At 38.2% G+C, this 16,913-nt stretch overlaps 1 protein-coding gene and 1 long non-coding RNA gene across 3 annotated transcripts in view; one reads left to right on the top strand and one right to left on the bottom strand.

The window, feature by feature from the left end:
* Positions 1-16,913, bottom strand: part of LOC119647474 (beta-1,3-galactosyltransferase 1) — a 119,894-nt gene that overhangs the window by 39,191 nt on the left and 63,790 nt on the right. Inside the window, exon 1 of one of the 2 annotated variants that reach the window (XM_038048414.1) lies at positions 7,805-8,065. The exons of the other annotated variant lie outside the window; for it this stretch is intronic. The gene's annotated coding sequence lies outside the window, so the exon portion shown is untranslated. Of the gene's footprint in view, positions 1-7,804; positions 8,066-16,913 lie in introns of those variants that run through there. 2 annotated transcript variants of the gene reach the window in all.
* The window catches only part of LOC119647475, a 74,135-nt gene continuing 65,420 nt past the window's right edge, over positions 8,199-16,913 (top strand). Inside the window, exons 1-2 of the long non-coding RNA XR_005248879.1 lie at positions 8,199-8,376; positions 8,552-8,736. This is a non-coding gene — a long non-coding RNA (uncharacterized LOC119647475). The remainder of the gene's footprint in view (positions 8,377-8,551; positions 8,737-16,913) is intronic.

The raw sequence follows: 16,913 nt of genomic DNA, 5'->3' as shown, positions 1-16,913 counted from the left end.
CAGGGGACAGAGGACAGAAGAAATAGGACAGGGAAAGAGACAAAGGAGAGAGGACAGGGACAGAGCCAAAGGAGAGAGGACAGGGATAGGCACAAAGGGCAGAAGACAGATGACAGAGGACAAAGGACAGAATACAGAACACAGAGGACAGAAGAGAGACGGCAGACGACAGAGGAGAGAGGCTAAAGGACAGTGGCAGAGGATAGAGGGCATAGGGCAGAGGACGGAGGACCGAAGACAGAGGACTTAGGACAGTGGACAGACAACAGATGACAGAATTCAGAAGACAGAGGACGGATGAGAAAGAACACAAGACAGAGGACAGATGACAAACGACGGACGACAGAAGTCAGAGGACGGACGACAGGGGGCAGAGAAGAGAGGATATAGAACCGAGGGCAGAAGACAGTGGACAGGAGACAAGGGGCAGAGCACATAGGACAGATGACAGAAGTCAGATGACAAGGGACAGAGGGCAAAGGGCAGAGGACAAAGGAGAAAGGATATAGGACAGAAGACATTGGACAGAGGAGAGAGGACAGGGGACAAGGGACAGAGGACAGACGACTGACAACAGACGACGGACGACAGAGGACAGGGAACAGAGGACAGAGCGCAGAGAGCAGAGGATATAGGACAGAGGACAGACGGCAAACGACAGACGACAAAAAAAAGAGGACAGGGACAGAGACAAAGGAAAGAGGACAGGGACAGAGACAAAGGACAGAGGACAGAAGACAAAGGACAGAGGATAGAGGACAGGGATAGAGACAAAGGACAGATGACAGAAGACAAAGGACAGAGGATAGAGGGCAGAGCACAGAGCGCGGAGGACAGAGGAGAGAGGATATAAGACAGAGAACGAAGGACAGTGGACATAGGAGAGAAGACAAGGGACAGAAGAGAGACGACAGGGGACAGAGGATATAGGACACAGGACGGAAAACAGAGGGCAGACTTCAAAGAACAGAAGACAGAGGGCAGTGGACAGACGACAGGGGGTAGAGGACAGAAGACAGAGGACATAGGACAGACGACGGACGACAGAGGTCAGAGGATATAGGACAGAGAATAGCAGACAGAGGAAAGAGGACAGGGAACAGAGGCCAGAGGACAGACGACGGACGACAGAAGGCAGAAGACAGAGGAAGGAGGACACAGGACAGCGGATAGAGGACAGAGGACACAAGACACACAACAGAGGACAAAGGACAGATTACAGATAACAGAGGACAAAGGAAAAATTACAGAGCACAGACGACAGACGGCTGATGGCAGACGACCTACGACAGACAACAGAAGACAAAAGGCGGAGGACAGAAACAGAGGGCAGAGGACCGACGACTGAGGACAAAAGACAGATTACAGAAAACAAAGGACAGACGACAGAGGATCTGAAAATTGAGTTTCCCCCATTGTAAGGAGTCGAAATTCAGAGAGGACCAGATCGCCATTCAGTTCTGCTACCGCTTGCTGACTTTTGCGAGCTAGCTCTGTCCAAAGAGTTTCCATTTAAATTATATTATTCTTCTTTTATGTACGAATGAATTTAATGATGCTTCGATTTGTGTGTTATAACAAGTAAAGACACAGGAAGGAAGGTGCTATGGTCCTAAAAGCTGGCAATCTAGGGATTTTAGTCTCTCCTGGTTAATGACGTTCTTGTCGATGCTATCGACCGCCTTGTAAGTAACTTTTTTGCATCGTTAATTTGGTGACAAGATTTATTTGCAGCTTATATATCTTAGGAGATGGGAAACAATATTCAACATATCCTGTCGTGGGTGCCATCGAAAACTTCATAAGAACAACAACTTGTCTGTTGTTCGTCTTGCGTCCAAGCATTGGTAAAAATGGATTCCGGAGGAGAAAGTGTAACGTCAAAGGAAGATTGAAAATTGAAAAAAGCAAAAAGCTTAGGCTGACCAAGAACAAAAAGAAGGAAAAAGGTGCTAACCGAAGAGAAAACAGGTCACAATGCCCCTTTTAGCATGCATGGACCCCGGAACCCCGATAATTCCGCCTAATTCGTACAAATTTGCCGGTCCCCAGAGTTAATTTTCTTTATTTTGCACTCCCGATAATTGGTAATCCAGATATTTCGTACAAAATCGTCAGTCCCTTGACCATACGAATTTCTTGTTACTAAGAAAACAGGCGACAAACAACAAAATCTCAGAAATGCATGCAGAATGTGTGCGACTATTTATTTGATTGCCTGTTTATCAAGTTTAGACTGTCCAAAAAATCCATAAAAGCAATTTTGAACTCAGATAGCAATAATACAAAAAGGGCAAAGGCTTTCGAAGTTTTGTCGTAGACTATAATTATACGAAAATAAAAACCCATGTGAATGAGTAATGAATGTATTGATTAAGTACAGTAGCAAATTTCTTACTGTACATTTGTTGGTTATTACCAATAACAACGGAAATCCCACAAATAAATGTTTATTGATACAAGGATTTGCACGATATGAGTTAAGTAACAACACTTAATGTGTATTTGTTACAAAGTCTTTTAGTACTTCCGTACTGTGATATAGAAACAAGACTATTGTAATATCGAAACAAGACTGAGGTTCCTTCTCGGTCACCTCGTATTTATATTTCCTTAAAATTGTTTACATAATATACATATGTTCTTTATCTTCTATGCAACTATCTAATACATTAACATATGGTTCTTATCTACGTAAAATCCTATCCTTTTATTAGGGTCATTCTGAGCAGCGAATATGCGCAAATGCATCTTCGTTTATTATTCAGCAGCAGGACCTGTTGTGAAAGAAAACATTTGACCTGAGTCGGGTATGACGAGATATGGAAAACGATAAAGACCGAAATATTTATAAGGGTCATACGGAGGAAAGAAGATGCGCAGATGCATCTTCGTTTATTATTATTTAGAACCAGGATTTATGCTGGTCGTTAAAAGATGCCGACGGTGCGGACGGTTCCGTAACCTATGCACTATTCCACAAAATTATAGTTCGGGTTTATTTTTATATATTATGTTTGTAGATTTCATGCTAGCTATGCATATTTTATTTATTGTAAAGGTGAGCGCAAACAATCGTTGGTTGACCGTCAGCCTTTCAATCTCTTATTTTCACATACAATATTTCGATATAATACGTTCAAGAATAACTTTATAAGATATTTTGTTGTTTGATTCTAAAAGTATATTTCAAAGCATGTGTCAAACAGTTCCCATACAGTAGAAATCACTAATAAAAGCTTGGTCACAAAACATGTTTCTTTGATGCACAGACAAACATTTTGTGGACCAATGTAACCCAAATTTATGGCATAATTAGCGACTGCGCGCACTTAAAATTAGACAATTATATTATTTTTGGAAAGTGGAAGTAGCTTCTGTCCGGATAGCCCAGTAGTTACACCGCCAGGCTATTTAGGTACGTGCAGTAGATTAAAATCAAAAGTAAACACGGCGCGATTCGATCCCTTTGTGTTCTAATACCGCATTATCTGTATACTGTGGCCACTATTTCGTTTTTAAAATTTGACGTAGACCAAAACCTATTTTAAAGTTTTGTGTGAAACAAAACCTTATTAAAATCGATTCAATGTCTGTCTGTCCCTGTACTTGACAGGCGGACATGAGTGAGGACTCCAAATGCGAGCCCCAAAAAGTGAAATAGGTCTCGTTCTCAGGATCTATCCAAATGAAAAATGTGAAAAAATAAAACAGTGCCACATCTACACGAAATCTAGCTGGAGTTATAGTTTGGAGACATATCAAGGGATATTTTGAATTTTAAGCTGTGTACGAGTGAAAAAAATGCATAGATAATTTCTCAAACAAGATAAACGCAAAACCTTTATACTCGGAGAGTCAAGCTTCCGATATTCCGACTTGCTTAAATCGGTTTACTTTCTGTTTGTCTGTCTATCACACGCAATTTTTCTCAAAATGACTACACGGATTCAAACGAAATTCAAACATGTTGAAACTGAAAAATCCAACGCATATAGTAAGTTACATTAATTTGTATGGAATTTAAAGAGGGATTCCGCATACATGCAAAAAGGCACTCCCGTACTCCCCACCTTTCAAACAAATGTCAAAACTAAGGCCAGCTTCGAAGAGTACTAACCGAGACCTTCAATTTGATACCCCACGTGACTATATATGATGAAAAAAAAAATTTACACCCTTTTTTTGCATGTATAGGGACCCTCCCCCCTTAAATTCGACGTAAGACTCTCTGTATGCATGAGCGTTCACAGATTCCACCTTTCTCCCAAATTTGGTGTCAATCGCTATAACCGTCTCCGAGAAAAATGCGTGTGACGGACAGACAGACAGTAAACCGATTTTAATAAGGTTGTGTGTTTACACAAAACCTTAAAAAATCAGGATAAGCCGATCCCACTTCTGAACGGGCCAAAGGCTGAAGAAGATACAGTATTTTCCAGGGTGACTGTTTGTGTAAATTGATCTTGAAAAATAGTGCATTATAGAATTTTTAAGTTGACATGAATTCAAGGTTCCTCACATAAGGAAACAAAAACGCTTTTGTTAAATATCATGATAATAATAATGGTTGGCAATAAAATTGTTTAACATCATAGCTATAATAGTGGTTGGAAATAAAATTCGTTCATATTGTTATCCAAGTCAATGTCAACAAACTTACTACGTATGTATTTGCATCAGCACATGATAATTAGCTTGATAAGAATGAAAATTCCTTTTTGCACTTCAAACGGAATTCCTATATCAAAGTGCAAATTCAATGCCAAGGTAAATGCGCTGTGTGCTGACACCTGATTTTCAATATACTTCAGAATATTTTAGTGTACGAAGATGTTTGGGTCACCTTTTTATGTAAATGTAAACAAATTGCATTCGATTCGTTTTGTATTTGCTTAAATCGTATTTTTTTGCGTAATAGTTCGGTATGTCGTAATTATTGAAACTATGCAGAATTTTTGTATTTAACTAAGAAATGCACCCCTTTAAAATGTCATTCGTTATCAGGAGACCAAATGTTTAATTAGTATCGCTTCAAGTATAGCGGTTCAAGTGGCTTGTATACCACTCGTAATAATTAGTATTCCTTGAGTATAATAGTTCAAGTGCCATTTATACACGTTTCAAAGGAATATGGCAAATAAAAGAAATAGTCCTCAAACACTGATCATACCTGAAGCGTCCGGCTTTCAATTCTTCCCTCTTGCATCTATATCAAGCGTAAAACCAAACTAATTTTTCGAAAAACCGAACTATGTTTTAGCCTTAGAATGCCGCGTGGAACGCTGTGCCTTGTTAGGTTAGAATCTTAGTTTATCATCGAAACGGGAAATGTTGTTAAATTATGCCGAACGCCCCAGGCTGGATTGCATAAAAATTCCGCTGAAAATAATCGAAATAAGCTCCAGACACTAAGTACGCATGCAATACAAATATTTTTTAGAGTTTTGTGTAAAACAATACTTTATTAAAATAGGCCGATGTCTGCATGCAAGTCACAGTCGTTTACTCAAGACGGTTGAAGCTATTGGCACGAAATTTGCGGGAAAGTATATAGTCTGTGAAGTCCTTTGGATGCAACGTATGGCACGACTTTGCATTGCCTGCATGGCTCCTCACAGATAAATTTTTTTTCTCACAATTACTACTACTTTTCGAACATTAGTTTAAAAATGGAGGAGCTAAGCTAACGTATCCACCATAAAGTAGAGCTCATCTTGCCCGTACAACCTACCCTTATTTACTTAGAAGGAAACAAAACAAAGAAGAAATTTCAACTACTTACGTTAAAAATATCGTTCTTATTTTAAACAGATTTTACGTCAAAAAAAACCCTCCCTTGCATTTTATTAGTTTTTGTTGTTTTGTTGGCACCAGGCAATCTGGCATCAATTCATCGTTTTGATTCAAATATTTTAAATTCGCATTCATCTGTCCAAAGAAATTTTTTAAAGTGTTCTTCAGTCCAGTCTCGATGGGCAAGGGTACACTGCATCTGTTTCTTTTGTTTTGTTAGTAGTGGTTTTCGAACGGCGATGCGACCAAGAATTTAAGGGGATCGTCCCGTGTGTCGGATCCGCCGAATCGAATCTTTTTTTCGCATCAATTGTATCTAGATTTAGTGTAGAATATATGGGCAAAGTGATTTTTTGATATTCTCAGTCGTTCGGAAATGATAGTATTAAACACGTGATAAGCCAGATGGAAGATTTATCTCGATCGGCGTAATAAAGTGTGTATTTATCGGTCCGAATGACGTTCGGATGACTTCGCTAAAAGACAAGAATTGAAACCAAGGCTGTTCATGTGTTTCTACAAGAAACCTAAGATTTATGTACGTTAAAATGCCGGTTACTTTTTTTTCTAAGATGATCGCAGGGCCATCTAGCGTGGTAGCAGAAAAACACAAACAGATGGGTGTATAAATTGCTCTGTATTTCAATAATGAACTATGTGATCGAGCTGGAAAAATTACTATGCACGCTCAAGATATTGATAAATCTATGGTGAAAAAATCGTATTTGTATCTTTCTCCAGTTCTTCACAAAAAATTTCTAAAAAAAACGGCCTTCACACGGGATTACCCCCTTAACATCCCGCAATCGTCTTTTTATTGTCTCCTTATTGTGTTATGAACGCAAGTCTGCGGCAACTTGAATTGACAGGCAATCGCACGTTCAGATTTGTTTTCGTTGTGTAGCACCAGCTCCACTGTTAATTTCGCGCACTTTTCCCATGTTAAGATGTTTTCACTGTAAGAACAACGAGCTCAAACTAGCCAAGATAGAAATTAATTCCACAAAAACTCTGGTAACAAATATGTTTTAGAAAGCTAAAATAACGCTGAATTTCGGTTAACAGGAAACACAATGGTTAACAGGAAACAATAAATTTACTACCTGGTGCTCGCCTGGCACTCATTGAAGTTTTGAAACAGAAGACCTTTATAGGATGATAACTTAAATATATATAAAAAGAATGACTCTTAGAAATCCTTTAATAACAATAAAATATGCATATCTTTATCAAATGTACTTTTGAAATATTTTGTTGGTGACAAAGATATTTGCAAGCGGTCTCGAACTTTTGGCCGGCAGTGTATATTTTAGAAATTTACAGAGAAACTCCCCTTAAGTATGTCGTAGAGGAGATATTCAGGATGTACAAAACTATATTCTATAGCGAAATATTCATAGATCAAATTCCTCCAAACACACTTATTGAATAAAAAACAAATATTTTAAAAAGAAATCTTAAAGAATTATTTTTGGTGCCCACTTACTCATACGAAAATCGAACCACCGTATGTACAACACAACTTATTTTGCTCTGATAGTCCATATCGACCCTGTCAATCAACTTTAAAGGTGGAAAAATCACCATGTGGACAAACGAAACTTTCCTATCCCATGAATCAACCTTTGGCTCTTATTTGTATTGTTTTAAGTCAAATTATAATCATCCGAATTTTACTGTCGTCTTCCTGCTTTTGAGTTTAATACCTAATGGCCTAATGTAGCACCGCCGCTAATCGTTAAAACCTTTTTCCAATGAAAAAATGAAATTTTCTCTTAATAACACTTCTTTCAAATATGGTTCTAGATGCCTTTTTACAAATTATAAGCTCTCTTACTTTCAAGGTATAGCAAGATATTTGTTACTTTCTAACCAAAAAACTGAAGAATCTCCATGCCAAGAAGGCTATGCTCAAACCTGATCAGGCATTAGGATTGCGAAAAATACATCTGAATATGAAAAAAACACTCTATCTACTTAATTCGCACTAATCCAGATTATACTCAACCTTTTCTCTAGGTCTTTTGGTGGTTGAAGTTGAATGAATGCATTCACAGCAAAAGCATTCTTAATTCAAAGATTATGATTCGTTCCGCCTTCCCAGATGTATAGTATGTAGACAAGCGGTTAAGTAATCTAACCCACAACGTTCTGATAATTTTCACACATTAGTAAAACTGATTGTATCTTTTTCGTTTGAATATCCGCACTTCCCTCAAGAAACCCGATTCTTCTGCAGAAGTTGGACTTCCCTTCAATTTCTGAAATGTGTTACTGATTCGTTGGCAGGAAGATAAGTGCTCTGAATCAGATATCAGAAAATTGATACGACTCTTATCATAAATTAAAAAACGGTGATATGAATTGAGTAACTCACATTGTGTTTTAATTGGCTACAGAAAGTGGCGCAAATTGCACAAGTTTTTATTTGCTGAGCTTTAAGAGTCCGTTCATTCAAATTTAAATCCATTTTAGTAACAATGACGACTCCAGTGCAACAATCCCATATAATCCGATCAACGGAGCGATGGTTAAATTGGGTAGCGTCAGCCTCCCGGTCTCATTTCTTGATCATTCCAGGTGTGTGTGTTTATCTCGTTGCTTTATGTTTATCTCTTACTCTTACGTGAAATGTGTGGTGTGATGATAATGAAGCAAAACACAGTCTCACTGAAAATAAAATGGACCACAAAAATAAATGATACGAACCCCCCGAAATTACAAAATCAATCTGTTGTTTTCTCTTCCTGGACAGACTTAAGTAAACTCTGGATACTCAAAGCATGAACGAAATCAAATGGTCACTAACAATACTTTTGAAAGGAATTCCCTAGAGGATTATCAAAACTATCAGATAAGTAGTTAATGATAGTACTCCACATTGAAAACGATGAAAACGGCCGTCGACCAACTGAAGCTTCTCAATTATATACAAATAAGGTAACTTAATTCTAACCAATATTTTCAAAAATCAGTATTAAGAGGTAATAAGAAATATCGACGTTTTTTTTGCCATTTTCAAAAGACTTTTAGCATTTTTCTTCGCATATTTGGAATTAACATGCATTTATTTACGTTCGGTTACAATTTCGAAACAGAAAATGAATGGAGGATCTTCTAACGGTTTTGATTAAGAAAAAATCTGCTAACAAACATATGCCAGACTCAATAATGATTAAAAACAGAAATAGAAATAGAAATAGCCATGGGTAAGTATGTAAATTGAAAAAATTGAAATTTGATTCTTCTGAAAAGTTCCTGGGATGACTGAAGGCAATTTTTGAGTTTCTTGAACTACTCAAGACTTTGTTTGCAAAACAAAACCTTATTAAAATCGGTTCAATGTCTGTCTGTCTGTCACATGCACTTTTCTCAGAAACGGCTATATCGATTGACACGGAATTTGGTGGGAAGGTCAGAAGGTGCCCAGACATGCAGTGAGTGATATCCTTCCACGTTGAGATTTAGGGGGGGGGGGGGGGGGGGTCCCTGTAAAAGGGGGGTGTAAAAATTTTTTTTGTTCCCAAATTTGATCAAAATCATACTATTAGTAACAAAGTCACAGTAGTTCAAAGTTGAATTTACGGTGTAAATTTGCTGCAACTAAATATCAATATCACACTAAAGTGGGTAGTCAGCCATGCTAAATGCATATACATAACGGGTTATGTACAAATGGAATAATTCTACACTCAAACATACTCACAGAAGAAGCAAACAAAACCTTGCATACCTGGAGCGCCCAGCTTCTGGTTTCCCGACTTGTTTAATTTTTAGATGGGACATCTAATGTGTAAAACAAAACCTAATTAAAATCGGTTTACTGTCGGTCCGTCTATCTTTCACACGCATTTCTCTCAGAAACGGGTTGAGCGATTGTCATCAAATTTGGTGGAAAAGTGAAAACTGCGAACGCTCACCTACGCTTCAATTTAAGGGGGTCCCCATACATGCAAAAGGGGGGTGTAAATCTCCAAACATAGTCAAGTGGGGTATCAAAGGAAACATTTGTTGGAAAGGTGGGGAGGGCGGGGCTGAAAGTTATCATTTCTTTCATGGACCCATTTCTCAGAAACTACTCAACCGAAAAATCGAAAAAAATCAAGAGCCCACTTTTAAGTTAATAATAGTATATTATTATAATCCTGGAAACACAGCAATGTAGGCTACAACATAGAACATGATCCTACCAAGTTTGGTGGAAATTGCACTATTAGTAAAAAGTGTAATAGGTCAAAGTTGTCGCTTCTGTGCAGACTTTGAATGATACTCTCACACAACATATTCTAGGTTGCTTATGGCTAGGGTAGTTTTTTCCATCCTGCTCTATGCAGCTCCAGTTTGGGGAAAGGCATTGCAGTTTAGATTTAACGCTAACAAACTGAGTTCACTCTACAGAAGAACAGCCCTAAGTCTGTGCTCGGCATTCAGGACTGTCTCAGATAATGCAGCATTCGTCACCTCTGGAGGGTGGTTTTAGTGGGTAAGAATCCCACACGCTGGCGTGTCCAGGCCAGTGTCTTTTGAAGATTTCCAATAAATTTTGAAATTGAAATAGTTTCAACGCCAATAACTAACTTAATTATAGTTCATTTTCATTTAAACTTGCCAAAGCTACGCCTTATCATCATCATCAACGGCGCAACAACCGGTATCCGATCTAGGCTTGGCTTAATAAGGAAGTCCAGACATCCCGGTTTAGTGCCGAGGTCCACCAATTCGATATCCCTAAAAGCTGTCTGGAGTCCTGACCTACAACATCGCTCCATCTTAGGCAGGGTCTGCCTCGTCCTCTTTTTCTACCTTAGATATTGCCCTTATAGACTTTCCGGGTGGTATCATCCTCATCCATACGGATTAAGTGACCCGCCCACCGTAACTTATTGACCCGGATTTTATCCACAACCTGGCGGTCATAGTATCGCTCATAGATTTCGTCATTATGTAGGCTACGGAATCCTCATGTAGGGGGCTAAAAATTGTTCGGAGGATTCTTCTTTCGAACGCGGCCAAGCGTTCACAATTTCTCTTACTAAGAACCCAAGTTTCCGAGGAATACATTAGGACTGGCAAGATCATAGTCTTGTACAGTAAGAGCTTTGACCTTATGGTGAGACGTTTCGAGCGGAACAGTTTTTGTAAGCTGAAATAGGCTCTGTTGGCTGACAACAACCGTGCGTGGATTTCATCATCGTAGCTGTTATCGGTTGTAATTTTCGACCCTAGATAGGTTGCCACCATATATTTTGTCTTGCCTTTATTGATGTGCAGCCCAAGATCTTGCGCCGCCTGCTCGATCTGGATGAAGGGCAGTTTCTACGCCTTATATTATCCCTTATATCAATGCCAAATCTTGCACTTCTAGGATGAAGCTAAGGGAGGGCTAGCCCGAAGTAATGTGCCAAACGGTTCCAGGCTAGTTCTCTGATGACAGGGAGGTGTTTAGTTGGTAGTCCGCCAGCGTGCTGTTGCGGGAGTCCAACACTCTGTGCGTAAACGCATTCACCTACCCTACTCCCAAAAAAAGGGAGATTTTTGGGTAAATTTCTAAAATATAGAAATATACTATTATTGACTTTATTTTAAAAGATATCCGAACATTGTGATTTTTTCAAATTTTTCGGTTGGAAATGTTCTGAGAACGAGACCTGTTTCACTTTTTAGTGCACACATTTTGTGACCTCACTTCCTAATGTTTTTCCCAATATCAGAAATAAGACCAATCGAATCGAGCCCTTTCATTTGATACCCCACATGACCATATTCGGTGAAAAAATTGTACACCCCGCTTAAGCATATAAGCCCCCCTTCAAACTCAACACAAAACGGCGTCCCTTGCCATATGTAAAGGCTTTCACCGACTACTTCTCACCAAATTTCGTGGCAAATAGTAAATCGGGTGTGACAGACCGATAGACATTGAATCGATTTTAATAAGGTTTTGTTTAATTCCAAACCTTAAAAATGAAAACTATTACTTACATGTACAAACAAGCAATGTGCAAGTATAAATGAATGAATTTAGCGCAAATTTTCGCAGTTGAGGTTTGAACGATGGCACTTCTCAGAAATAGCATCTGTTTAAAAATATGTTCGATCTTTTAAGGACTTATTGATGTGCCGAACACATACATTACAATTCGTAAATAAGACACATCAATAACACTTTCCAGGAAACAAGAATAGTGCCACTATTTCAGACAAAATACCAATTGTATGGTAAAACAATCAAACTAATGCACACACCATTGGAGAATCTTAACATATATCCTTTTCTAGCATCTTTCTTCTCGACAATAAGTTCAATCAGAAGGCAGACAGACTTTTTAAGTGCAAATGTAAATGCTAAAAATTCTTTAACAACTTCTCTTCCCACGACCTGATACATTGTGAAGAAGCGTCTGTCGAATCCAGCTGCTGGTAGCAAAGATCGACTTCAAAAATAAATTGAAATTATTGGCAATTGTACTGATCTAAGATTGATATTGAAAAATACAAATTCCCCTTGTTTTCTTTGTATATGATTGAGAGGCTGATGCTCAACTAATTCGGCAACCGTACCGCCCAAATTGGTTAGACTCATTAGAATGACAAAGAGTTGGCTCTTCAAAGGAACTAACAATTTTTTCTTGCTCCTTTTCTATCTCCTAGGGAAACTGACGATAGTCTTTCCACCTGCAAATCACCATTTGAACCACATCATTCTTCCTGCATGGTTTTTGAAAAGAAGTAAATATAACATAAGAGAGAGTTTAAGCCAGCCGGGGAAATTGTACCCAGTTTCCAATGTTTACTCATTTAGTATGTCAGACTAATCACTTTAGTGGGATCCTGACATACAAAGCCTTAGATTGCAATAAATTTCTACAAGAATGATAACTTTAACCTATTACAACCTTGCTGTTAATAGTGCGATTTCCACTAAACTAGTGTCATGCTTTATATCATAGCTTAAGGTTTCTACGCAATTTACAGAAAATATAGTAATAATATACACTATTACTAGCTTTATTTAATTAAGGTATGAATGGCACCTTTTTATTTAAACACAATGCATGGAACAAATATGGATTTTACAACGTCACAGCGTCTTATGTGTAAACAAGCGGCTAAGTCAAATTGATTTTTTCGAAAACCGATAATGAAGAGCTCATCTGCTCATGAACTCACCATATAATAATAATACCTTCAAACGGATTTTCATACTTTTACGAAAGCAATATATCTATGAAAAGCATGTTATGTGAATGACACTTAGGTGTACAAAGTATACAAACACGTAGTGAGATAATTTTCACTCCAAAGGCTTCAGTGTAACACTCTCGGTTACCTCATGTATAATCCTATGGAACTAGTTGCACCTATGCGCTCACAGACATTGGCTAGAAGTTAAATTTAAATTACAATAATTCAATGGGGATAATCTGTCTATGGTAAATCATGCGTATGCGGATATAACCACTGAATTTATGTTTGAATCATAGTCTCACTTCCAAAGTTTTATATACTCATGGAATTGAATAACGGAAGTTAATAAAAATTACTCAGGGAATAGAAGTATCTGTGCCACAAACGTTCATTTCTGTCTACTCCAAGATTTTAAAAATTCAACAACAATTTCAAATGAATTCAGAACAGAAATACAGCTATAGATAAAAAATAAGAAACTCATTTCTCACCTGGAAATTTTGTGATTATTGAATAACTCTTTTAATTAAAAGTAGAGTCGTATTGTAAGTGTAACAAATATCGCCTTTATTGAATTTCAATTTGTGATTCAATCCGTTAATCCAGAGTTGAATATCATACACTAACAAAGGTTCAAACTATAATACATGTTAAAATTGAGTACTTAATTTGATCCACAAATAATTTTGCTTTTACTCCAGTGGGATTCTATCTAAAATCTCTGTCGAAACTCAAGGGCACGGGGGAAGGGGATTGGTGATCATGCAATGCTACTACACCCAGAAAACGACTACTCCTCAATGAACAACTTAACTACTGGTACTACAATGGAATCACAACGTTGAGAGCGGCATGCTTTCGAGTAAAAAAACTTTACCAGAGACTCAAAAGGAAACCCTGATCGAGATGAAGTATTGAATAAATTGCCAGGCAGCCTGATGAAAGTAAAGAAAATATTTTAAGCAATCATGCGAGGATGCCTGCAGAAGTTCTTCTTTAAGGGTTTAAAGGATGGTAGTAAAAAGGCTCCTAAAACAAAGATCTTGACAGGTAATTTCGCCATGCCTTGTCAAAGAAATTACTGTCACTACGGTGATGAGAAACTATCTCACTATCAATACCACGATAGAAAGACGTATTAACACCATTGTTGAGCCTACAAAAAGCTTTGCCGACGATATAGCCACAACTACTGTCAATCTCCTACATGGGGCCCAACGGCAAATAATTGGCAGGCTTTCAAGCTTCATATACTCCAAGATTTCTCATAGAGCAAAGCTCTCAGAAGGTCATCCCGTTTCCCAGGGAAACAGATGATCTTCGTTGAGAGTCAGTTCAGATGAGTCCCTTGCAGATTCGAGCATGATCGTCCTCTTCGAACACATGGATTAATGAAGGGATAAATATTGAATATTCTCCCCATTTCCTGTATGGTGAGAATCACACCACCATATGTTAATGACAACCCTGCTTCCTAGCGAAAAATTGCCTCTACATGTTGGAAAGTAGTTAAATTAGAATGCTGATACTAACTTTGGCGGGTACTTTCGAAATTAAGTAAAAGTTGAAGAAACTTCAAAGTAACCTCACAACATGATAAATGGCAGAGAACTGATCCGAATATAGTCAAACAGTAGCCGATACGAATAAGTGATGTTTAGCGTGGTGCAATTATCAAATATCAAAACTTATCAAATTGATGATAATTGTACTTAGTATTTACTTACTATCATACATGATAACCCATATACTGCAACATTTTAATCAGTTAAACTTAGCTAACTTACACCAAACAGAAAACGAATAAAATGATCGCGAAGGAAAAATAATAACAATAACCGCTGGCACAACAATCCAATTGGAGCCCTTCATTCAAAACCGTAAAGGTACACTGCGATACACGATAGGCGGGAATTTGGTCAGCATTCCGCTCGCCCGAGATTATTACTTCGATTGGACTCAGGTACTCATTCAGCGCTGAGTCGACTGGTATCCAACATCCAGTCGCGATAACAAATCCCTCTGCCACCAGCCCGATTTGAACCGCGACAATCCAGCTTTCTAACAAGAACTCTAACTCCAAACTGGGTGGAAAAAATTGGCAAGACAACAAAAGATCTTGCATCGAAAAATCAATCAAACTCGCTTCACGATGACAATCACACTAATGAATATAGCAGGAAGGTTAAAAATTTACCCAAACCGCATAAAATTTAATCAAGCAATATTTGGAATCAACAAATTACACCTGCATAGGACAAAATTACAAATTTACAAAGAAACCGTAAAAATAACTACTACAAAGTAGTTAAAAATCTAGAAAAGTCTAAAAAAATGGTGTAAACATCCTTTCATAAAAAAAAACCACATTAAAGGAATAGAGCAATAGGTAGACCCAACTAAATCTCACAGATTTTGCCCTTTTCAAATTAGAGTTGGAGCCAGAAAAAAACTGGCCAAGGATGAAAACCATTCTATTTCTTCTACTCCATAAGAGAGTAGTCGCTAAAGACCACCCAAAAAACAAGGCTCCCTCTTAAACTTTGTGTATAAAAAACGTTACCACATATTACACATTAAATCGTGCACTCAATAAGGATTTCCCTGAAAAGAAAAGCAGCAACTATAGACAACCATAGAGGTTGTCCAATATATGCATGGTACACAGACAATATTCGCGTCCTTATCATACGCAAAAAAAAAACAGCACCAGCAGCAGAAAGCTTTGAAATCATTTCATTTTTTCCAAAAAAAATAAGCTCATCGTCAGTTACTAAAATGAGATCAATGTCAACCAAGGCAAAATAAAAGTACTACAACAGGCGGTATCCGGTCTAGGCCTACTTTAATAAGGAACTCCAGACATCCCGGTTTTGCGCCGAGGTCCACCAAATTCGATATCTTTAAAAGCTGTCTGGGTCCTAGACTACGCCATCGCTACATCTCAGGCAGGATCTGATTCGTCTTCTTTTTCTACCTCAGATATTGCCCTTATAGACTTTTCGGACTAGATCATTCTCATCCACACAGACTAAGTACCCGCCCACCGCAACCTATTGAGGCGGACTTTATTCACAACTTTACGGTTATGATATCTCTCATAGATTTCGTCAATATGCAGGCTATGGAATCGTCCATCCTCATGTGCAATTTTTCTTGCTAAGAACCCAAGTCTCAGAGGAATACATGAGGACTGGCAAGATCATTGTCTTGTACAATAGGAGCTTTAATCCTATGCTGAGACGTTTCTAGTGAAACAGTTTTTGTAAGCTGAAATAAGCTCGATTGGCTACCAACAACCGTGCGCGGATTTCGTCATCGAAGCTGTTATCGGCTGTGAGGTTCGACCCTAGATAGGAGAAATTATCAACGTTCTCAAAGTTGTAGTCTCCTATCTTGTATTTGACTTCTTGGTGCTGACGTTGTCATTATATACCTCATCTTGCAGCCTAAGATCTCGTGCCACCTGCTCGATTTGGGTGAAGGTAGACGGGTTATTCTTCCCATAATGTCAATATCGGACTTGAACAGGATGGTGCCTCTCGCATTAACATCAGCATCACGTATCACTTTTTCCAAGGCCATGTTAAAGCGGATACATGATAGGGCATCCCCTCGTCTTAGACCGTTCTTGATGTTGAATGATCTCGAAAGTGATCCTGATGGTTCTATCTGGTCTCGCACATTATTCAGGATCAGCCAAGCCAGTCTTTTCAATTTGGTCGTAATATCAAATTCTCTCGCGGCCGTGTACACTATGCTATCATAGGCAGCCTTGAACTGATGGCCATTTTCCAATAGTTTTTCCATCCCTTGCCACTTGATCTTTTAGTAAACTTTTCTTCACTATAGGTACTTAAAAAACACCTTTCTATTTTATTCTTAATTATTATATTATTTGAAAATAGCGACTAAACTGTTTTATAAAT

Source organism: Hermetia illucens, chromosome 2 (assembly GCF_905115235.1).
Source record: "Hermetia illucens chromosome 2, iHerIll2.2.curated.20191125, whole genome shotgun sequence".
In the NCBI taxonomy this organism is placed as follows: domain Eukaryota; kingdom Metazoa; phylum Arthropoda; class Insecta; order Diptera; family Stratiomyidae; genus Hermetia; species Hermetia illucens.
The sequence above is the reverse complement of the archived record's forward strand: the minus strand, read 5'-3'. Positions and strand labels throughout refer to the sequence as shown.